Genomic DNA, 26,471 nt, shown 5'->3' with positions numbered 1-26,471 from the left:
GGATGCTGGTAGAAAGGTAGGTAGGCAGGTAGGTAGGCAGAGAAGTAGCTGGGACGTTGGTAGGCAGGTAGATAGGCAGAGAAGTAGCTGGGATGTTGGTAGGCAGGTAGATAGGCAGAGAAGTAGCTGGGATGTTGGCAGGCAGGTAGGTAGGCAGAGAAGTAGCTGGGATGTTGGTAGGCAGGTAGGTAGGCAGAGAAGTAGCTGGGATGTTGGTAGGCAGAGAAGTAGCTGGGATGTTGGCAGGCAGGTAGGTAGGCAGAGAAGTAGCTGGGATGTTGGTAGGCAGGTAGGTAGGCAGAGAAGTAGCTGGGATGTTGGCAGGCAGGTAGGTAGGCAGAGAAGTAGGCAGAAAGGTAGCTGGGATGCTGGTAGGCAGGTGGGCAGGCAGAGAGGTTGGCAGCGAAGTAGCTGGGATGTTGGTAGGCAGGTAGATAGGGAGCTTGGCAGGGTGGTAAGCAGGGACGTAGACAGGTAGGTAGGTACAGTAGGTATGCAGACAGGCAGGTGGGGAGGTAGGTAGGAAGGTAGGTAGGTAGGTAGGTAGGCAATTAGCAGATAAGGAGTTGTATTCTGGTGCGGTAAGGACGCATACTAACACCTCTTCCTTACCGGTTTATTTCTGATTCTGCTCCGTTACTGTATTCTTGTGTGTTATTCATGCAATGTACTGTATGTCAATATTAAAAAGACATAAGAAGTAAAAAACAAGATATTAATGGGCACTTTGGTGAATAAATCGTTAAGGAAGAGGTGTTAGGGGGACGAGGATACGGGCCAAGGAGGTAGCAGGGAGGTAAGGTATGTTGTTAGGTAGGAAAGTAAGTAGGTAGGGAAGTAGGTAGGTAAGAATGTAAGTAGGTATGGAAGTAGGCAGGTAGTTAGGTAGGTAGGTATAATACAAGAAGAGGTATAACTTCATCATTTATATGGTAAGGGAATAACTAACATCTTACAACCTCCCGGGAAAAGGATCACAGACTAATAAAGTGGTTGCAGATTCTTAAAACAGCGCAGAACGACGAATTCCCTGCACACGGCAAGGATCATGCCCATAACACCTCTTCCTCAGTGATTTATTTGAAAATCTGGCTGGTTCATATACTGTCGCACGCTATGTATGCAAAGTGAGGTGGTATTAGATGAATTTAAATAACGTGAAAGAGGACAATAAGGTGTAATACGAAAAATAAATCGCTAAGGAAAGGCTGTAACGGAGTTTCCGTAATCAATGAGAATACGAATCCATATGACAGTCTGCGGGACCCCAGAGTGGCGTATTATTATTATTATTATTATTATTATTATTATTATTATTATTATTTTCTGTTGTGACCGAGCACGTCGCTGGACGATAAACGGTCTGAGTGGTTTCTCTCTCTCTCTCTCTCTCTCTCTCTCTCTCTCTCTCTCTCTCTCTCTCTCTCTCTCTCTCTCTCTTCAGAACCAAAGAGGAGGTGACGACAACTCTCACGACCTCAAATGACACAAATTAAAGCCAAATGAGGTCACCCAGAGACGACCTGGGGCTGGGCGGCAGGGCTGGGTTTGCTGACGAAGCTGCTTGTGGCTTGAAAGACGAGTGGTAATGACCCCTGGTGGTGGAGACGTTTGGTGTGGTGGAGATGTGGTGGTGGAGACTCCTGCTGCGAGGGAGGGAGATGATGGAGGCTGGTGCTGTGAGTGGTGATGGTGGTGGTGGTGGTGGAGATTGTTGAGATGGTGGTAGTTGTGGAGGTGGTGGTGGTGGTGGTGGTGGTGTGGTGGGGACTGTACTTGAAAGTGTTGTTGGTGGTGGTGGTGATGTAATTGAGACTTGCTGAAAGTGATGATGGTGATGTTGTGGTGGAGAATCTTGTAATGGATGGATAATTGTTTCTGTGGTGTGTGGTGTGACTGTTGCTGTGGTGGGTGATTGTTGACGTGCCTGAGGTGGTGGTGATGTGGTGGACTATTACTGTTCTGAGTACTGGGGGAAAAAAATGAAATGGAGTGGCATAAGTAGTTCTAGATGCGGTGTGTTATCCGCGTTAGAGGTCCTTTTTTGTGTGATATCTTTGCTACAGAGGGTTCTAATGGGGAAATATTCTTTTTACTGCCACAAAATAAAAACAGTAAAGTAGTTATGGTAGTTAAAGGCATTTCTATCTGTAAATCGATAGGCCATAACAAGTGGCTTATAACGTAGGTCTGATGCTCATTTGCCTTTAAATCTATTTCCTGAAGTAGTGTCCTTGACATATTACGGACACCCAAGCCTCTCTGCCTGTAAATATACTCTTTCCTTTACACATCACTCAGTCCTGTTCTCTATTACTTTTTATCGTCAACTGGTTCCTTAGCTATAATATTTTACTCTAATTTGCCAGTAACTCTGTTGCCTAAAATTGCATCCACGGTATATGGAGCCCCAGGCTTCTCTCCCCCTACACACCCTCCTCCAACAACATATCACTCTCAGTTGTATTCTCTGTAGCCTCGTATCTACAACTGGATCTTCAGCTACTACATTATATCCAACCAACTCACTCTCCTACAACCTCCATGCCATTCTTTACTCATAATTTCATTCACCTGGCCAAACCATCGCAAATTACGTCTGTTTGAGAGTCCTAAATACTCACCTCCACTCACCACTCATCACACAATCACCCATCACTCGAGTTTTAGACAGCAATTGCCTGTATAAGAGAACTGCCACTAAACCTCGGTGTTCCATGAAAAATTGTCGCATGTAAAAGTTGCATTTATGTTTATGATATCATGTTCGTGTCCAATGACCTCTGTAAACAACTTCCTTGGCGCTGAATCATCGCTGGAATGGTCAAGTGCCCCCAGTCTGCATGCTGTTATCCGTTTACAATGCAATTACGAAGCAACGAGTACAAACATAATCACACTTGGTCTTAATTAAGGGCTTTTGGGGCGGACCCAGCATTCATCTAAAGGAGGGATGTCGGGTAGTATTTATATGCACTGACAATAATGATGAATAGACTTTAGAGAACTGGAAAGACAGGGAAGCTGGAGAGTCAGAATCCAGGAACAAAAATACCTATCCACTTGCACTCATATTTTTCCATTCTTATTTCATAGAAGCCTCCATCACTCCTAGAAAGTTACAGCCTCTCTTTATTCTCCCTTGTTCAGCCCAAACCTAATTATACTGTATGTCCTTCATCCCCCTTTTAGCCCCCTTCTTTCCCTCCCCCCTTACTTACCTTTCTTTGTCCCCCCTCACTCTTTCCCCCTTTGCTCTCTACGCTCTGCCCTCCCACCTCCTCATCCCCTTCTCTTCCCTTTCCTGCCTCACACCTTTCACCTTCCGTGCTAACCCCTTCACTCTCTTTCCTACATCCTCTATCCTCGCTGTATCTCCCTCACCTTCTCCCCTCACCTGTCCCATTCCCCCCCCCGTAATAATAATCCCTTCTATCAGTCCCCTACCTTCCAGCCCCTTCCTTCCTCATCCTTTCCTCCCTTCCTTGCATCCCCATCTCTTCCCTACCATCCGCTTCCATGCCTTATCCTACCTTATTCCCAATCCCATTCTCTCTCTTACCTTCCCATCCACTCCCTTCTCTTCCAACTCTTCCTCTCACTGATCCATTTAATGCCCCTACTTCCATTCCTTTATCTTCCCATCCCCTCCTCTCCTCTTCCCATCACTTCCTCCTTCTTCCCCAACCCCCAAACCTTCACCCCTTTCCCTCCCCTCCTCTCCACAATAACCTTCCCTTCAAGCCTCCATCACTTTAATCTTACTCTTCCTCCCCTTTCTCTTCCTCTTCCACGCACACCCCTTCCTCTCCTCCTCCACCCTCCCATCCATAATAACCTCTCCTCTCAGGGTTCACGTAATAATCTCCCTCTGATCCTCCAGTAACTCCAAGATGCAACCCTCGGACCTCCTTGCCTCCCATTCTCCACTACGTTCGTAAAAAATAAAATAAAATAGAGTAAATAAATAAAGGTTAGACAAAGGCAATTACAGGAAAGAGTTGAGTCAGCTTAGGTTAGGTTAGGTTAGGTTAGGTTAGGTTAGGTTAGGTTAGGTTAGGTTAGGTCTGTTCAAATTTACGCCAGTAAAGCCCTAGTCACACGTACGTATAAAAATGCCACGTACAGGCACGTATGCCCACGTATTTCATACGTAGTTCATTCATGGCCTCAAAATACGCACGTGTGACTGGGATTATCCTCATGAACTATTCTTGCAAGATTAACTACAGGTCCAATCCCTTTACATAAAATACATACCCTTGTCTGTTACCTAAAATGGAGACCCATGCCTTCATATATAATCCAGAGCGACCCCTGCAGGACAAAACATGGACCCCAGAGCCTGCTAAATAAAAAGTGTCAGCCTGCCCTCCCCACACTGTCGTAAATGCCCCGGGTCTCCTGCCAAGCGACACAGTGTTCGGGGTCTCGAAGCCTGGACCAATAACACGGCCTGGAAATTATTTATCCCTGTATGTGCACGCTCTGAAACTTGGATGCCAGAGATCGAGCTGAGAGGGGGGAAAGAGAAGCAGTCAAACTTTCTAAAGCCCGTTTACTCCCACCTGGCAAGTTCCCAAACCTCTTTTCAGCTCAGGTGATGGCCAAGTGTAGTCAGACTGGAGGGTACATTTGACTAATAAGCAAGGAGACTCAGTACTACCTAATAACTAAGGACGGTATTCTCGTCGGTTGAGGAAGCTCCCTAAACCTTTCCCTGGCAATTTATTGTTGGATAAAGGTGGTTAATATCATTCTGTACGTCATTTATGAAGAGTATGGCGATATAGGATGGATTTATGTAACACGGAAGAGGTCAGTAAGGTGTCATAAACAGAATAAACCGTTTAGGAAAAGGTGTTAGGGAGCTTCCTTGCCCGATGAGAATAACGGCCTAAGATATCGAATTTCATTGAATTGGCCCAGTTCCGTCACATGATAACAATAACACTGAGGGGGCGGTACTGGTAAAGGATCCTAGCCAGTCTTTAATCTACACTAGTTCCATTAACCCCTTCAATACGGCGGCGTCTACATGTATTCTCGCTACTAAAAGGGATTTTACTCAGGTTACGTGTGTCCAATAGTGTTTTTACTTTAACCTGTCCTAAAATTGCCATCTCTCCATCATGAATGCTGAGTTGTTAAGACGCTGGCACTGGAGTACGATGCCTGACACGAAGCAACGCTATGGGAAGGAGGTAGTGCCATACCATTGTTTCTGCCACAGAGCTACGTGAAATAAGCTACAATGGGACGAAAATCTGAGCCAAGTTAGAGTGAAAGGGACATAGCAGCCAGGGACGTACCTGGAGATTTGGGAGCCCGGGGGGCTAGGTTCTTTGCGGGGCCACCCCTCCAGGAGGGGGGGCCCCTCAAAGAACCTAGCCCCCCTCATTCTCAAAACTTAAATAATATCTCAGCCGGGATTGTCGGAATGATAAATATACAGTATATATTTTTAAATATTAATAAAAAAGCTTATAAATTTCTAAGTCTTTTTTGCCCCCCCCCTCAAATGGGGGCCCGGGGGGCAGTTTCAAACAGCCCCCCCCACCCCCCTCAGGTACGCCACTGATATGACCAATGAAGTCTTTATCTAGCCTCTGGTATTCACAAAACCTCTCGTAACTTATAAATTCGCCTAAAAATAGGAAGAAAAAAATTACGCCACCGTACCAGTATTGAAAGTTGGCCAAAAGATGTATTATATTGCTTAAGTCATCGTGTATAGGACTAATAATTAAGAAAGTTTGTGAATATGGTGCCTGGGATGCATAGGAAAGGAAGGGATGGAGTGAATGGGGTAGGTCTGGTTGGTCGAGAGAGAGAGAGAGAGAAGTAAGCAGGAAATAACAGATGCAAACAGCAATATAGGAACTGAAATAGTCTACCTTTCCCCCTTCTCCATTTTCTGTTCCGAGACATACAAAATTAATAGATAAAATTAAATACATAGATAGGTGTGGAGAGCGAAAGACTAACACGGAGAGTGTATGTGAGTGAGGTGGAGAGGGGGAGAGAGGGGGGCGGGCCGAGGAAGAGATGGAGGGATGGAGTGGAGAGGTATATGTGAGAGGGTGTGTGTGAGCTGGGGGCAAGGCAGTGAAGTGGCACTGGACAGGGCGACCTGGAGGCGAGTTGTTTGTGGCCACCCCTTACAGGATTGAGGCGTCTGGCAATAGATAAACTGACAGATAGACAGACAGATAGACTGGTTGGTGTGTCCCTAGTAATAACAAAAATATATATAGTAACAGAAATAAGGGAAACGAAATTCGAAATGTTAAGAAGATATTGATCAGTTTTGAAATTTTGGGCGACACGGATGTTCCAAAAATCGGCATTGATAATTTTCGATGATTTTCTGAGAGTTATCCCGACAATGAGAAAGCTAATGGTGTCAGTATTAGGAAAGGAGGTCTGAAAATGATGATGATGATGGTGGTGGTGGTGGTGGTGGTGGTGATGATGATGATGATGATGATGATGATGATGATGATGATGATGATGATGATGATGATGATGATGATGATGATGATAAATGAGGAGGTGGAGGAGGAGGAAGAAGATGTGATGATGATGATGACGATGATAATGATGATGATGATGATGATAATGATGACGATGATGATGGTGATGACGATGATGATCAGCATTAACGCTCCGTTTCCTTTGGTTCTTAAGCACGTCGGGTAAGGAAGCTCCCTAACACCTGTTCCTTAGCAATTTATTTTTGGATATGAGTGGTTAATATCCGTTTGTACATTATTTATGCAGAGTGTGGCGATAATGGAAGGATATACATAAGACACAAGAGGACAGTAAGGTGTAATAAACAAAATAAATCGCTTAGGAAAAGGTGTTAGGAAGCTTCCTCATCCGGTGAGAGGGTTAATGGTGCTTTTTTTCTTCCCTGTCTTCGTTACTAAGCTTCTCTCCTAAACTGGCTAAAAAATTTTATGGGAAGAAGGAAAATATAAGCAAGTCATCGCACTGAAGGGGTTAAGCAATATTCCGTGATCCCTCTCTCTCTCTCTCTCTCTCTCTCTCTCCTTCAACCAACACTTCCTCTACCCTTCCACAATCATTTCTCGGCATATTTTCGTACGGTCTCCCTTTCTCCCAGTCTATCCGCTAACTTACATCACCTCTCTCTCTCTCTCTCTCTCTCTCTCTCTCTCTCTCTCTCTCTCTCTCTCTCTCTCTCTCCACAACCAGTGTTTGTAAACCATTACGTCTTTCCGCTTGTCAAAAGAAACAGCGTTACTTACTTTTGGTGCCTCTCTCTCTCTCTCTCTCTCTCTCTCTCTCTCTCTCTCTCTCTCTCTCTCTCTCTCTCTCTCTCTCTCTCTCTCTCTCTCTCTCAACTTAATCCTCTAAGTCAGCTGAATGAAAAGCAAGTTTTATGGTTCAGGGGAAATTGGAGAAAATTCAGATCTTTCAGCAGACTCTGAGGTTATCTTGGGTGAAATTTATTAGGATGTGTGGAATTTAAAGACTCAAATACTGAATTATAGGAATGTGTAAAAGGTGTCAGATCTCCTAGCCACACCACACCACTACCACAATCAATCAATCAATCATTTCCTGTAGCACCCTCGGGGATGCATAGGGCCTCGATGAACTCACACCACCACATTCTATCTTGTGCTAACTCCTCAAGATCTCCCCAACACTCATCTCCAGCTTCCCGTCTCATTGTCCTCACCCACGTCTCTTTTGGCCTTCCTCTACCTCTCCTACCAAGTGCCACCCACCCTGGTGTACCTCGTACTATTCCCTGTCTCCTATACACATGTCCTAGCCACTTCCATCGTGAGAACCTAACATACTCATCGACCGGCTGCACTACCGTTATTTCTCTAATTCTACTATTTGGTATCCTTTACCACCACTTAACTCCTAATATTCTTCTAAGTGCTTTATTTTCAAACACCAAGAATTTATTTTCCATAGTCACTGTGCTGTACCAAGACTCGTGTCCATAAATTAAGATACTCCTAACCATTACCTTATAAAGTTTGATTTCTGTATGCACAGAAAAATTGTTATTATTCCAAATATTTTTAAGCATTCCCATTGCCTGATTAGCCTTCTTTAACCTTTCCTCGAATTCAAAGTTCAAAGAACCATCCTTGGCTAAATAAGTACCTAAATATTTAAACCTATCAACTTGCTTTACAACCATACCCCCAATTACACATTCCTGCGCATTTTCCATATTCATATTGATTATTTCAGTTTTTCCACAATTAATAACCAAACCCACCTTGCGACCTTCACTCACCAAACAGTCCAACACTCTCTGCATCTCTTCTGGCCCATCACAAATCAAAACTATATCATCTGCATAATCTAAATCCAAAAGTTTCCTGTTCTCTCCTCAAAGTATACCTGCACCGGTTTCTGTTCCAACTCGTTTCATAATGTAATCAATGACCAATATAAATAGTAAAGGCGATAGAACACCACCTTGAATTACTCCGGACTTGACTTCAAACGAATCACTCAGACAACCATCAACCATCACTTTACAAAATGTGTCCTCATGCATGTTCATAATGATCCTCACAAACTCCTCTGGTATTCCATAATGTCTCATGATCTTCCCCATAGTCTCTCTCGAAACACTATCAAAAGCCTTTTCAAAATCAACAAAACAAAGACTTAACGGTACTCTCATTTCATTAACTTGCTGCATCAAATGCCTAACTATAAAGATCTGATCATTGCAACCACGTCCCTTTCTAAAACCAGCCTGTTCATCCCTCAGAATACCCTCAACCACCGGCTCCAACCTATTTAACAACACTCTACTGAAAACTTTCAAAGCTATCGGTGACAAAGAGATTCCCCTCCAATTACCACATTCACTCAGGTCTCCCTTCTTTGGAACTTTAACAATTACACCATTCTTCCAAACTGATGGTAGTAACCCTGTCACCCATATCTTACTGAATAGCTTGGTCAAGATCATTATTAATCTATCCCCCTCCACTTTAAACATTTCCGGAAATAAACCATCCTCCCCTGGTGCCTTATTATTCTTTAACTGTTTTACTGCTTTCTCCACTTCTGCAGGCCTCAGCTCTCCTGTTTCTATATTTAAATCTTCCTGAGCAGACGGTATATCCTCTTCTGGTGGTATTGGTCTATTAAGAACTGTCTCAAAATGCTCTTTCCATCTATTTTTAATATCTCCATCTTTGGTCAATAAATTTCCTTCCCTGTCTCTAACTGGTATTTCCTTGCGTTTACCTGCATTACCACTCAGTTCTCTAATCGATTCATATGCTATTCTTTGACTCTGTCCATCATTTTTGTTTATTAAGATTTCAGTCTCTGCAACCTTTTCATCCACACATCTTCTTTTATCTCTCCTAGCTAACCTTCTCACTATCACACTGCCATACATTCACATCTCGCCATATCAAACCTCGCCACACCATACCTGACCACACCACACCATACTAAGCCACATGACACAATACCAAGCCACATCATACCACCCTCCCATACCATCCCACCTCACCACACCAAGCCTCGCTACACCACACCTCACCGCACCAAACCTCACTACACCACACCCACACCACACCATATCACTCTCCCGTACCACCCCACCTCACCACGTCAAACCTCACTATACCACACCACACCATATCACTCTCCCGTACCACCCCACCTCACCACATCAAACCTCACTATACCACACCACGTCATATCACTCTCCCGTACCACCCCACCTCACCACGTCAAACCTCACTATACCACACCACGTCATATCACTCTCCCGTACCACCCCACCTCACCACGTCAAACCTCACTGTACCACACCACATCATACCACTCTCCCGTACCACCCCACCTCACCACATCAAACCTCATTATACCAAACCTCACCACGCCATACCACACCACACCATACCACACCATACCACACCACACCTCACCACGCCATACCACACTGCCTAACCACTACTACATCAACCACAGATGATACGTACCTCGCCTGTAAAAAAAATGCCTACAAATCATAACACATCTTGGTACAGGGAATAAATGGAAAAATCCTACAGGGACCATTGCTTACCTGTGGTCGACGGGTCTGCTGGGCAAGGCATGACAGGGTTGAGTAGCACAACAAGAACAACACATCTCACGTCACGATACCGCGATAAATCCCACCTTATGACACCCTACCACGTCTAACCACTGCAGACCAACCCATATCTTCTGTACACCACACCTCACCAAACCACCTTACCACACCTCACAACACACCATACCACACCACACTACATACACCACTCCACTCATAACTATATTTAAATTAAGATCATTTAACTATTAATATCACTCAGATCACCACCAAAATTTAATATATTCTTCCTTGGCCCGTGGTCCACGTGTCCACAACATTTCATTTAAATCCATCAATAACTTTCTGACATATCTTGTGAAAAACAAAAAACAGCCCTGAATCGGGACTTGAACTCAGATCACCACCATAATATAATCAACTCTTCCTTGGCCCACGACCCACATATCCACAAAATTTCATATAAATCCATGAATAACTTTCTGCGACATCTTGTGGGCAAACAGACAAACAGAGATGACTACATAACTTCCTCCACCTTTCGCTGGCGGAGGTAACCATACCACACCTTACCACACACACCAACCACACACACCAGCCACACACACCAACCACACACACCAACCACACACACCGACCACACACACCGACCACACACACCAACCACACACACCAGCCACACACACCAACCACACACACCAACCACACACACCAACCACACACACCAACCACACACGCCAACCACACACACCAACCACACACACCAACCATGGAATACCAGTTTACTGTGCTTTAGGTTAGCCATGTCACACAACCTATATCCACACCACACCAGACCCAACCACACCACTACGTGCACAATGCACATTACGCCACACTGAACAACCACCACCACAGAATACCACAACCCTCCCTCTTCCACCCAACCACACCACACCACATCACACCACTCCATACTAAACCTTGGCACTGCTACATCCACCCCGCCATACAACATCACGTCATATTAGACCACACCACACTTCACCACACCACACCATACCACTCCTCCCTACCCCTAGCCACACAGAGCCACGGGAGGCCAAGGACCTACAATAAGAAAAGTCTCTGAGGGACTGAAAAGAAATAACCTGTCGTCAAAACCTTCATTAGCAAGATGGCCTCCTGAGATGGCCTCGGGGAGGATGCTTAAATTCACCCCTTACTTCCATCTCTCTTCCCTCCTTTCCCTCCACCAAATTCTCTCCTTTCCTCCACCAAATTCTCTCCTTTTCCTCCACCAAATTCTCTCCTATCCTCCATCAAATTCTCTCCTTACCTCCACCTCTCATTCCTCCTTTTTCCTCAGTTCCTTCCCTCTTTTCTTACATAATTTTCTCACGTCCTCTCCTTCAACTTACTTATCTCTTTCTCTCACCATGTCTTACTTACTTCTGTCTTCCTTCTGTCTTTTTTCCTCAACTTCTCTCTTTCTTTTTCCCTTCCGAGTTTTCTTTATCTCCTCTTTTCCTTTCTCCCTTCTTGTTTAGTTGCATTTTCTGTGTGTGTGTGTGTGTGTGTGTGTGTGTGTGTGTGTGTGTGTGTGTGTGTGTGTGTGTGTGTGTGTGTGTGTGTGTGTGTGTGTGTGTGTGTGTGTGTCTATCTGTCTGTCTGTCTGTCTGCCTGGCTGATTGTCAGTCTGTCTGTCTGTCTGTCTGTCTGTCTGTCTGTCTGTCTGCCTGGCTGTTTGTCAGTTTGTTTGTCTGTCTGTCTGTCTGTCTGTCTGTCTGTCTGTCTGCCTGGCTGTTTGTCAGTTTGTTTGTCTGTCTGTCCGTCTGTCTGTCTGTCTGTCTGCCTGGCTGTTTGTCAGTTTGTTTGTCTGTCTGTCTGTCTGTCTGTCTGTCTGCCTGGCTGGTTGTCAGTTTGTTTGTCTGTCTGTCTGTCTGTCTGTCTGCCTGGCTGTTTGTCAGTTTGTTTGTCTGTCTGTCTGTCTGTCCGGCTGTCTGTCTGTCTGTCTGTCTGTCTGTCTGCCTGTATGTACGTATGTATATATATATATATATATATATATATATATATATATATATATATATATATATATATATATATATATATATATATATATATATATATATATATATATATATATAGCACACACACCACAAGCAGCACATACACAGTACAGTTTAAACTACACGTACATACTGTACACCACAAGCACGACACTTGTTCATCCCACCTTCATTTCTCATCGTTCATGCATTTCGTCTTATACCCTCTGAGGACAGGAGAGCATTAAAAAAAAAAAAATACTACATGAGAGAGAGAGAGAGAGAGAGATGTGAAGACTGTTTAGGAAGGAGTTTTGAAATGCTTCTGTAATTCTGACGAAAGAGGGGATTTCGTGAAGGCAGGAAAGAAACGAGCCAGGCGGGGGAAAGAGTCGAGGCAGGAGGAGGAGGAGGAGGAACACACACACACACACACACACACACACACACACACACACACACACACACACACACACACACACACACACACAGAGGGAGAGGGAGAGAGAGAGTCCCATTTCATCCTCATCTAATCAAGGCGTCAGCAAATCTTTATTTTTCATTATACACGCTGTTTTTCAGCTACGAAACTGCAAAAAAAAAAAAAAAGAAGTGATATTAGACCCTCTGAGATCAGATTGCCATTTTGTTTTTCATTTTTCATTGTGTTAATACCATACCAGCTGGGCACTCAGTGGAGCGCATCTCTCCAAGGGCAACGTAATTTCCAAACCACTTTTCATAATGCGTTAGGTTTTCTCATCACTGATTAGGGTTTCGCAAAAAGTGTTTTCCAGATCCACAATCTGTAATATGATCCGGATCGGTGCCAAAAGTTAATCAATTGTTCCCTGGGACATGGGCTGTATACCCACCAAATATGGTCCAAACCTCTCTTCTAGTTTTTGAGTAATCCTGCTAACAAACAAACAATCAGAAGTGAAAACATACTCTCTTTATTGGAGAGAATGAGCGATGATTAATGCTACTGGTGAAAAATGAGAATTTATTTTTCGTCCCCCCCCCACACACAAAAATGCACATCTTTCTCATCCTGTCAACAGCAGTAATTGTTTTCAGAATCATAAAAAAATAAAAAAAAGTTTCATAACATCATATTTTTGGTCTTTCCAGTTTGGTAGACATATTCATCGACCGCCTAGCGAGGTGACTATAATCGCCTGCGTGTGGGTGTGTGTGTGTGTGGGTGTGTGTGTGTGTGTGTGTGTGTGTGCAAAGCAGTACTCAAACAAAATCGTTCAAGTAAATCTATCTATCTATCTATCTATAGCCCGACGCCCTCATCCCGCAAAGGGTGGCAGCAGACGAAACTCCTCCAAGTAGCTCTGTCACCCACCATTTGACTACCCTCCCCCGAACTCACTCCCCCCTCCCTCATATACCTCTCAACTCCATCCCTCCACCTCATCCTCGGTCTTCCCCTCCCTCTCCCTCCCTCCACCTCACCTACATACACCCTCTTAGTCAGTCTTTCATTCTCCATTCTCCCCACATGTCCAAACCATCTCAGTGTATTTCTCCTCATCTTCTCAACCACATCCACATCCACCCCACAAAGTTCTTTCACTTCTTCATTCTTCAACCTGTCCCTCCACGTCACTCCACATGCTCCTTTCAAGTAGCTCATTTCCACTGCTCTCACTCTTGACTTGTTCCCCTCTTGCAAAGTCCACGCCTCGCTTCCATACGTCAGGGTAGGGATCACAATGCTATAATGCAGTGACTTCTTAACTTCCATACTCACCTCCCTATTTCTCATCACTGCTTTCAGTGAACCAACAACCTTCCTTCCCTGCTGTACCCTTTCACGTACTTCATCCCCCAAAGTTCCATCCTTACTCATCACACTACCCAAGTACTTGAATGCACTCACATTCTCCATATCCTCACCATCCAACCTCACTGTACATTCTGTGACTTCATTCCTCTCAAACACCATAACTTTACTTTTGTTTACATTAACTTTCAGATTCCTCTTCCTACACACTGTCCCAAATTCATTCACCAAACCCTGCAACTCCCATTTATCTTCACTCAACAATACTGTATCATCAGCAAACAACAACACCGGAATCTTCCAAATCTCACCCTCATTCATTAGAGCCACCCCCACATCCACTGCCCTACCTTGCACCTTCTTTACAACCCCATCCATGTATATATTAAACAGCCATGGAGACAACACACAACCCTGTTTCAGTCCTACATTTAGGTCAAATAACTCACTCAGCTCACCATCCACTCGCACCGTAGCCCTAGCTCCTTCGTACATACTCTTCACAGCATTCAACAATTTCCCCTCCACTCCATATATTCTCAATACCTATGTCTATCTGTTCTGTCATAAGCTTTCTCCAAGTCCATGATGGCAGCATACACTTTCTTTTCCTTCTCTAGATATTTCTCCACTAAACATCTTTGAACAAATATCTGATCTACACACCCTTTTCCCTTCCTAAATCCCCCTTGTTCTTCTCCAACTAGCTCCTCTGTTATATGCCTAACCCTATCAATGAGTATTCTACCATATATTTTTCCAGTCACACTAAGAAGGCAAATACCTCTATGGTTACCACACACTTCTCTCTCCCCTTTTCCTTTGTATAAAGGAACAATTATACCTGATTTCCAGTCCTCTGGAACCCTTCCCTCTTCCCAAGCCAATCTACACAACTTCCATATCCACTCCACAACAATCTCACCCCCATACCTCAGCATGTCACCACACACTCTATCAATTCCTGGGGCCTTTCCCATCTTGATCTTCTTCATTGCTTCGACTATTTCCGCCCTACTGATCTCTTCCTCCCTCCTCTCATCTCTCCTTCTCCTAGCCATTCCCCAACCACTTATACTCGCACTGCTCTCACTCTTTACATTCAACAAATCCTCAAAGTGCTCCTTCCATCTCCTCAATTTCTCTCTCTTCTCCACCAACAATCTATTATTCCTATCTTTCACTTCCCTACCATTACCTCTTCCGCACTGAAATGCAATGCTGAAAAAGTATCACCATGATAGTTAACTTCATCATCAACATCATCACCACCATCGCCATCACCCTCAATACCATCATGATCATCCTCATCCTCATGATCATCATCATCACCATCATCATTATTTTCCCATGCCCATAATATCGAAAGTCAGCCATACAGAAGCCATTACTAAGTCTTTAGTGATGTTTTTATATAAATTAGCATTTTGGAATTTAATAAAGGCGTTTAGCATTACTCCAGTAGCCTACCAGTGTTGGAATTCAAACCACACACACACACACACACACACTCTCTCTCTCTCTCTCTCTCTCTCTCTCTCTCTCTCTCTCTCTCTCTCTCTCTCTCTCTCTCTCGTGTTGTTCGATCGTAAGCCACAATACATCATCCAGTCAAGACTTTCCTGAATCCAGTTAGCCATAATGAGAGGACTGAGACCTTCGACAGTGTGAATCAAGGCAGGGAATTCCATGAGTATGAAATTTTGCCCAAAAAACAAAAAAACACTATTAATTCTGGTAACGCATGGCGCTATACACAAAAAACACGTTCTCTGAATGTGAAATGACTGATAAATTCTCTGGTAATGTATGTCTGAACCTCTGTCAAAATTATTTGAAAATATTTATGCCAATGTCTCTAGCTTGTTATGCACACGTCATGTTTCTCTTTTAACCCTTCCATAAATGTCCAAGGCCAAGATTTACAAGCGTTACCAAGCATGAGATGTGCAACAAGCCAGGACACAGGCCATGATGACGTCACCAGCCACCTGAACCCAACAGCCAATCAGAGTGCAGTATCCTAATTAAGCTTCACCTCTGATTCGCCAGCGAGATATATAAAAATCCTCACCGACCAACGTTAACCATTCCTACCAGGACTACAACCCTAGGAAGATCTTCCCTTCGCCGAGAAAGGCTCTGGAGAGATGAAATTCCTGAATCCGAAGCAAAACATCTACATTATAGCTGACACCACAACCTAGGACTTGGCCGCCTACGGAGACATCACCGCCAGGCTTCAAGGAGACGCAACACGAGCCATCAGACAACGAGAAAGCATTGCAAAAAAGTTATGTAATGGCCAACCTGCAGTCACGTTTGATAATGTACGTCTTAGAGAAAATCTACTGTCCGTATGTTATATATAGATGAAGAGAGAGAGACAGATGGATAGATAGTCAGACAGATAGATAGACAGATCGTTCCTTACTCCTTATATCGCGTTATTATTATCATTATTGGTAGCAGAAGTTGTAACAGTAATATCGTTATTATTTAGTAGTAGCAGCAGTACTATTATTATTATTATTATTATTATTATTAATAATAATATTAGCATTATTATTTCCTACCAGCGCTAATAGCAAAAGTGACCCCATAAGGCAATACCGTGTCCAGATTCGCTAGTTTTACGACGAGCCCGCTATTTACGACGCCATTACCTGCATCCCACTGAACCCCCTCGCTCTAATACCCCTTCCTCTCCCCCCCCTACATCCCCAGCTCTCCTCCCCCTGCACCCCCCACCTCTCTTTCCCCTTCTCACTCCACCCTTTACACTTTCCTTTTCCCCTTTTTCCCTTCCACCCGTCTCTTCCTTCCCCCTTCCACACAATTTATTAATCCCTCCCGTTACCCTCCCTCTTTCTCCCTTTTCCCTCTCCCTCCCTCCTTTCCCTTTTCCCTCTCCTCCCCACCACTCACCTTCCCTCCCCTTCCCTTCCCTCACCTCCTCTCTTTTCCCTCTCCCTCCCTCCTTTCCCTTTTTCCCTCTCCTCCCCACCACTCACCTTCCCTCCCCTTCCCTTCCCTCACCTCCTCTGCCCTCCTCCCCCCTTCTCTTCCTCTCTTTAACATCACTTAATCATCTCTTCTCCTCCGCCTTTCCCACAATTTGCTCTTCTTTTACCTCCCCCTCCCTCTCATTTTCCTGCCCTCTCTTTCCCCCTCCCATTCTTTCTCCTTTCCTCCCTTTTCCAGACCCTTACCCTTTCATTCACCCCTCCACTTCCATTTCTTCTTTTACACGTACCTCCCGCCCTCCTTAACTTCTCCCCTCCCTCTTATTCCCTCTCCCCTCTTCCTCACTCATCCTCCCCCCTCCCTCCTACGCATCTCCTCCCATCCCCATTCACCTCCCCTCACCCCCCTCCCCCGCTCCCTCCTACGCACCTCCTCCCTTCCCCGTTCATCTCTCCCCCTTCCCCTCCCCCACGGCAAAAAATCCGTGGTGTCAGGGTATTCCGGCTGGCCTCCTTGTTGATAATTACGAGGTCACCTGGTAATTGCCCTCCCCAGGCCCCAATTAACTTATATAATGAGGCTGGACGAGGTGCACTGGGGTTTGATGCGGACGTGGCTGTATCCTCATCGCCACATTCATCATCGTCATCGCCATAATCGTCATCCCCACAATCGTCATCATCGTCATCATCACCATAATTATCATCACCATAATCGTCATCACCATAATCATCACCAAAATCGTCATCGCCATAATCGTCATCATCATCGTCATCACCATAATCGTCATCATCACAATAATCATCATCACCATAATCGTCATCGTCATCATCACCATAATCGTCATCGCCATAATCGTCATCATAATCATCATCACCATAATCGTCATCATCACCATAATCATCATCACCATAATCGTCATCGTCACCATCACCATAATCGTCATCATCGTCATCGCCATAATCGTCATCATCGTCATCACCATAATCGTCATCATCACCATAATCATCACCATAATCGTCATCATCATCATCACCATAATCGTCATCATCACCATAATCGTCATCATCACCATAATCATCATCATCGTCATCACCATAATCGTCATCATCACCATAATCGTCATCATCACCATAATCGTCATCGTCACCATAATCGTCATCATCACCATAATCGTCATCACCATAATCGTCATCATCACCATAATCGTCATCGTCACCATAATCGTCATCATCACCATAATTGTCATCGTCATCACCATAATCGTCATCGCCATAATCGTCATCATCGTCATCACCATAATCGTCATCATCACCATAATCGTCATCATCACCATAATCATCATCATCGTCATCACCATAATCGTCATCATCACCATAATCGTCATCGTCACCATAATCGTCATCATCACCATAATCGTCATCATCACCATAATCGTCATCATCACCATAATCGTCATCGTCACCATAATCGTCATCATCACCATAATTGTCATCGTCATCACCATAATCGTCATCGCCATAATCGTCATCATCGTCATCACCATAATCGTCATCATCACCATAATCATCATCGCCATAATCGTCATCATCGTCATCACCATAATCGTCATCATCACCATAATCGTCATCATCACCATAATCGTCGTCACCATAATCGTCATCATCACCATAATCGTCATCGTCACCATAATCGTCATCATCACCATAATCGTCATCATCACCATAATCGTCATCATCACCATAATCGTCATCACCATAATCGTCATCATCACCATAATCGTCATCGTCACCAATGCTGTCACTATTACTGGCGTTGTCTGTGGGGTATTCATGGCCCTGCATCCTTTCCATAGCACTTCCTCATGACTAGCATCATAGTCTAGTGGCCATCTCTTGTCACAGTTCGGTGGCAGAATAAGACAATAACGCAGCCCAAATGTAGGACTACATAATAGACAGATAGATAAATAGATAGATAGAGAGACAGATAGAAGCAGGAAGTCAGATGATGAGAAGGTGTTGTGTCTGCGAGAATCGAGCAGTGCTAAACATGCTTACACACTCTTAACACTGAGGAAAGCTGACGACAGCGGCCAGTAAGGAGATGATGCAGTCAGCTGTCAGCAGTCCTCTCGTGAACAAAGATCCACGAGGAACACACGTGACACACCCCTGCTACACCAGATTTTAGGAAAGAGAGGGGAGAAGGAGACAAGCGACCCTAGAGAGAGGTCGAGACGGAGATTAGCCTTAGAACAGAGAGAGAGAGAGATAGCGAGACAGGGAGGTAGCTACCCGGGACTTATACTCTTTCCATGTGAGAGACCTGTTTAATATTTCCAAGACAAATAAAAATAGTCCCATACTATTCTTTACCTCTCCCGTCACTACATGACATCTGGTGGGGAAGCTACTACAAGATATAAAAGCCGCTCGACCACAAGTCTAAAATATACTTCTCTACAAGTAACTACAAAGTCTTTACATCAGACTCACAATTAAGAGACAGCCCACCCATTGTACAACCCTCACCACACGTTAAAGATAAAGAAACAAATACGGGAGTTTCGGATGATGAGTGGGAAACCCCTTCAGACATAGAGAGTGACGACTTTGCAGCTGCCTTGCATACGTATGCCAATATACTTAACAGGGTTCACCGGTCCGGTCATACATATTCCACCATTCCCTCACATAACGATAAACTCGTACAAGTTGAATTAACAGGGCAATCATTAAAAATGAATCAAGAAACAAATACTGCTGATCTAAAAACCACACCTCACGTTTTTGTGTATCACGAGGATAAGACTGCCCCAAAATTCTCTGGCACAGACAAAGATCGCATTGATGTCATTTCATTAATCAATCAGTGCGAACAAATGTTCATCAAGCGCCACATACTAGATGAACAAGAGAAAATTGCTATTTTTTCATCTTGCATAAGCCAGGAAAGATGTCCAGCAAGCAATTTATTGCGCTCCGATAAGCTACATCGTGCTAGGACATATGATGAATTTAAAACTGAATTTCTGAAGAAATTTTCTGGAGGTATGAACTTTTTGCCAGGTATAATTCCAGAATTACATAAAATTGTAGATCTTGTAAGGGAGCACACTACAAACCATGTGCTCAGTGAAATAACTGCTGATGTCTCCACAATCAAGAGAACCCTATTAGCTACTCTGGAGAATTCTAAGTGGATAACAAATGATGGAAAGATGTCCCCAGACCTCGTCGTGGACATCATTGGTTATGTAGCTGCCTTGTGTAAATTACCTGATAGGACCCTTAAGATCGCCAAAACGATCGCGTACACCCCAGGAATGTGCTTACTAGACTTAATGAACGAGGTAGAGATGCAGTGCAGTAAAGCAGGTGTGGTCGACACACACGCACATTCTGGTAGAATCATGGTACCTGAGACAGTATCAGCTGTGTAAACATCTACACCGACCCCAAACAAAGAACAAAATCGATCGCGACCAGAAATGAGGCAGCCCAAACAAACAAAGACGCCTAGACCTCGTTCCCACACGCCTTCCTACAGGCAGTTTCATAAGTTTTCGCGCAGCCCGAGCAGGTCTCGCGCCATAAACAACACTTCTTATGGGAAATCACCTCGTAGGTCACAGTCAAGGGATAGGTCCATTCTGTGTCATTACTGTGCAAAACCAGGACATACAAGGTATGAATGCTTTATCAAGGCAAAAGAGGATAATCAAAAGACACAAGGATTTGGTCCTTACTGTAGGCATCATAGATACCAAGGGCACTGGACTAGTGATTGCAAAACAGTAGAAAAAATTGTGTCTATGTTCAAATCGGGGGAAGACCAAGTCATGACAAAAAACGAACAAACGTAATGAAGAACAAGGTTAAACTTCACATAGGAGGCATGTTGGGAAATGAGTGTATTTTGATACCAGCGGTATGTGAGGATCAAAACATTTCCTTATTTTTAGATACAGGCTCTCCAGTGAACTTAATAACACATGAAGAACTAAACAGAATTCTTAAAAATAAAAAGAAAGTAACTTTTCTGGATGAAGCTGATTTAGAATTATACACAGTAGATGGTCAAGAGATTACAGTAAAAGGTATGATAAGATTAAATCTCAGTTTCACAGAAACTACAAGACCATTCTCTGCATTGTTCTATATCGTTGAAAACTTAGCAATTAAAGCTCATATGTTACTGGGCTTAAGATCCATGAGAGCTGAGAACATAACTATACTCCCACAAATGAATGGAATAGACTTTGATAATGAATTCATAGAGGAAATACTTTCAGAGCCCTCACCGATTGGTAGAAGAGAGCCAAAAAGAATTGGTAATATTAAAGGCTTAAACAAACATACACAAACAGATGAGTGTATAAATCCACTTACACCAGCAACCCCATCCTCCAGAATTAGTGACCCAGATAACAGTACTGCTTTATCAATTTTTCCAGCCCATCTCACTAATGATTTGGTTATACCACCTAATTCATACATGAAGGTTACCATAAAGAGCAAATTACGGAATAGTACTGTTCTTGTCTTAGAAGAATTATGTAAAGTAAAGGGATTGTCAGTAGAAAACGCATTATGTCATACGAACGACGAAGGGCTAACTCAGATATTCATTATTAATCACATGAATGGGGAAGTTCAGTTGAAGAAGGGAACTTGCATAGTTAATATTGAAAAATGTTTCGCCCCTGTGAAGGAAATAAATATTGGTGGAGTAACAAGCGAGATAAAATCTACGGATAGAGAAAGAATAAAAGAGAATTTAATTCACTCAGGTGAATTTGACGAAGAAAATGATTTGTTAACCCTGCTGGAAACACACAGGGACACCGTAGCATTGCCCGGAGAACAATTAGGGTGTACTAACTTGATTAATCACATGATTAATGTGCACCCAGAAACACCACCAATTTTCGTACCAGCTTATCGCATACCACACTCCCAACGTACACTTGCAAATCAGTATGTCGATGAAATGTTAAAGCTTGGAATTATTGAGCCTTCAGTTTCTCCGTGGAACGCCCCCCTTTTCTTTGTGCCCAAGAGAAATGGAGAAATGCGTGCGGTAGTAGATTACCGTAAATTAAATAATCACACTATACCAGAAAGATTTCCCATGCCATTGCTAAGTGATGTTCTACAGAATATTGGTCCTGAGAATAATATATTCTCGACCATCGATCTCCTAAACGGATACTATCAGATTCCGGTATCTCAGGAGTCACGTAAATACACTGCCTTTTCAACAAACAGAGGCCATTATTAATATACAAGAATGCCAATGGGACTGAGGACAGCCCCCGGTACGTTCCAGCGTCTTATGAATTACGTATTGTCCGGAATTTTAGGACAAGGAATATTTGTTTATCTTAACGATATTATTATCGCAACGAAGAATATTAAGGATCATCTCAGGAAATTAGACTTACTCTTACAAAAGCTTAGTGATGCTGGATTAAAAATTAAACTTTCTAAATGCAAATTTTGCTTTAAGGAAATAAATTTCTTAGGCCACAAATTAAGTTCTGATGGTATTCACACCACTGATGACAAAATACAGGCAGTGAGAGATTTTCCTGAACCCACTACGAATGACGAAGTTAGACAATTTTTAGGTCTGGCTGGGTACTATAGGTCCTTCGTACCACAGTTCTCTCATATAGCCTTCCCTCTATTCCAACTACTCAAAAAAGATGCTGTATTCCAATGGGAAGAAGAACAAAAAAGGGCATTTAACAATCTAAAAATTAAACTAACAAATGCACCTTGTTTAGCATATCCGAATTACACGAAATCATTTCTTATTTGTACAGACGCATCAGTTAAAGGATTAGGGGCGGTACTGATGCAGGAAGATAAAAGAGGAAAGAATCAACCAATTGCATTTGCCAGCAGACAAACAAGAGGTGCGGAGAAAAATTATAGCACTACAGACTTAGAGGCACTTGCAGTGATTTTTGCATTACAAAAGTTTCGAGATTTGGTATATGGTTACGAAATCCACTTATTCACCGACCATAAACCACTGGTGGGTATGTTTAAAGAAAAACTCCTTTCTGGGAGGAGAGCAAGATGGAAATGTACAGTTGAAAACTACAATGTACAAATTCATTATATACAAGGTAAAATGAATATAGTAGCTGACGCATTATCTAGGAACCCGAACACAATTCAGGTCGCGGCGTTAGATCTCAAAGGAAATATCCCAAACCACGAGGATATCGCAAAGGCACAAAGACTTGACCCAGTATGGTCAAAAGTAATATACAAGTTAGAAAGTGGAGATGACATACAATTACCCAAACTTCATGTCCCACTTGAACAATTCACAATGGTCAATAATACATTATACAAAATTAACTCTAAACAACCAAAACGCCAAAGAAATACTAACCAGTTGGTAGTACCTAATGACATGATACCCCAAGTATTACGAATGATACACGACAGCCCACATGCAGGACACCCTGGAAAGGATAAGACATTCAACCAAGCCCAGCTATTATATTACTGGCCTTCATTACGAAGAGATATAAACAATCATATAGACAGATGCGAATCATGTGCGAAACACAAAGGATACCCAATCACACCTGCACCGATGGGTAATTACCCAGTACCACATCAACCATGGGACGTTGTCGCTGTTGATTTACTCAAGATGCCATTATCATACAATAATAACCTATACTTATTCGTAGCAACGGATCATTTTTCCCGTTATGTCATTTTAGCTCCAATTAAAGATAAGACAGCAGAGACAGTAGCAAAGGCAATAACAGATAACGTAATATGTCGCTTTACTACCCCAAAGGTATTAATAAGTGATAATGGAGGAGAATTTAATTCTGAGATCTTACAAGAAATATGTAAACAATACAACATCAAAAAGGTTAACGTTTTGGCCTATCACCCAGCATCGAATGGGTTGGTAGAGAGACAAAATAAAAAGGTATTAGATGTGCTACGACACATTCTCAGTGAAAATTATGCAAGCTGGGATGATTGGATTCCCAGAGTAGAGGCCTCCCATTAATGGGTCTATAAATAAATCCATTGGTGGCACACCACATTTCATTATATATGGCACAGATAAAAAATTACCATATGAGCTCCTAGAAGGTGACAGCATGCCTATATACAATTACGATGATCACTCTAAACTCCGTTTACGTGAATTCCAGGACATTCACAAAAGAGTGAAAAAACAATTAACGATGTCCAAGGAAGAAATGACGGAGGCATTTAACAAGAAGGCAAAAGATTCACCTATCAGCTTAGGAGACATTGTTTACGGAGTCATTCATACGAGAGACAATAAATTATCCCCAAAATTTGAGGGCCCATACAGAGTAATTAATATAAAAGCAAACAAAGTTTTAATTAAGTCACTTTCAAGTGGCGAGGAAAAACAAGTTCATATTGGCCATTTAAAACGAGTTTCAAGGGAATTATCACATAATTATTCAGCCTCGGATACAACCGAACAGGTGAACGTACCTCAAGAAACCAAGCAAGAACACAACAATGATTACAAAAAGAAATTAAGGTCATATACCAAACAATCGAACATAGGTGCAACTATTCCAATGAAATCTACAGTACATCATTTACGAGAATTAAATATCGATTTAAACTCCTTCTATAAATTAAATAACAGCCAACCGTAACGCACATCATCACTATCATCAACCACAGCTTTATAGGAAATTAATAGATTTTTTTTTCGGTAGGTTACGATGAAGGGACTTATGCTATGGATTCTCCTATACATAGTAAGAGTATATGCGCACCTAGACCCCAAGCATATAGTACGACAAGGATGCCTCATAGCTCCAACGGCCACGACTACAATCGTCAAGGACGTCATGAGTACTGAAATAAGTCTAGATTACTTGTATGACTTACCTACTTATCTAGAAAGACTTGCGACGCCGATGCGAACTCTGGACTTCAAGATAGGGAATTATGTTTCACAAGCACATAACACCAAGGAAGTGGATGAAATGGTGAAGTTAGCGAAATGAAAACTAGAACAGGCAAAGTCAACTATGCTCGTCATGATCCAAGATCTCTCATCTTATGGAACGGAGGTACTGAGCGACAGGAACAATATCACACGTACTCGCCAAAAGCGCGGTTTGTTCGATCTGGGCGGCGCAGTTCTTGGGAACATCTTTGGATTGGCTACAGAGGATGACCTTAAAGAAATAAACAACAAATTTAATAAGATAGCTCAGGTACTAACATACCAAGATAAATTCATCACAGGACAGAACTCAGCAATGAAGACGATTGTGAAAAATCTGAAACAAGCAGAAAACGTAGCTCTCGAGAGTGTAGATAAAATAAATGAATTAGAGGGCAACGTTACTCTTTTCCAGCACTTCTCCATCATCACAGAACATATTGACACGATTCTACTACAATTAGAGAACACTAGAGATCATTTCAGGGCACTTATGCAAGGAATTTCGAATGCTGGTGATGGCAAGATCACAAATGACTTACTCCCAGTTCATGAGCTACGTCAGATAGTTAGTCAAGGCATACATAAACATAAATTGAAGCCATTGTTCCGCAGTAGGGAATTTATGCAATATTATCCATATTCAGAAGCAACACTAACACCAACATCAGTGATAGTTCATGTACCATTCATCACGGAAGACCTGTTCACAGTATACCTAATACACCCCTTCCCCTATAGAAACAACAACACTTTGGTCATCATCAACATCAACACAGACACCGAACTCATCATGGTCTCCAAGAGACGAGACACTGTCACTTTCGCAAGTGAGTCAACGATTGAGCGAAAGTGCCGCACATCCTTACATGCTGTTCATCTTTGTCCTGCGTACATTTTCACGTTTCAGCCTACTGATACGGTCCCTTGTGAAATGGCTATCATCAGCAATAACAATATTCATCATCATTGCAACTTCACTTTTGCTCCAGATAAACTTGTACACCATCAACGCATTGGACACTCGCAGTTTTTTTATTTCCCTCATAACACATCAGTTTACATAGTCTGTCCAGATATACCACCATCTCATACATCAGCCTCAGGATTATACATAGCACCAGACTACTGTGCGGTATTTACACCATCCATGTCTACTTTTTCCACCATCAATCACTACACCATTATCAACCATACACACAAACATTTCCACCCACTGCCTAATATGAACTTAAACATGAGCACAAGTATTAAGCTGACTTCACCTAAGTTTGAAACTATGCAGCTGATCAATGAAACAATGAAGCCCTGGGAAGATTTGAGTTTGAGTATATTCAACCCATATTATGTGTATAGCCCAGCACCTACTGTCTTTATAATCGTCTGCATTGTAGTTGCAGTACTGCTGTTCGCAATGCACAGAATGCATGCAAGAATTGCTAATTTGGAGTCATTATTTAGTGGGGGGAGAGTTAACATCACAGTTAACCACCCTGAATGAAGTGTATATATTTTGTATATGGTATTAATTATATATATATATATATAAAAATAATAATAATAATAATAATACAAAGAA

This window comes from Coenobita brevimanus, chromosome 12 (genome assembly GCF_032717465.1).
Source record: "Coenobita brevimanus isolate Jiangsu-jjx chromosome 12, ASM3271746v2, whole genome shotgun sequence".
Classification (NCBI taxonomy): Eukaryota; Metazoa; Arthropoda; class Malacostraca; order Decapoda; family Coenobitidae; genus Coenobita; species Coenobita brevimanus.
The sequence above is the reverse complement of the archived record's forward strand: the minus strand, read 5'-3'. Positions refer to the sequence as shown.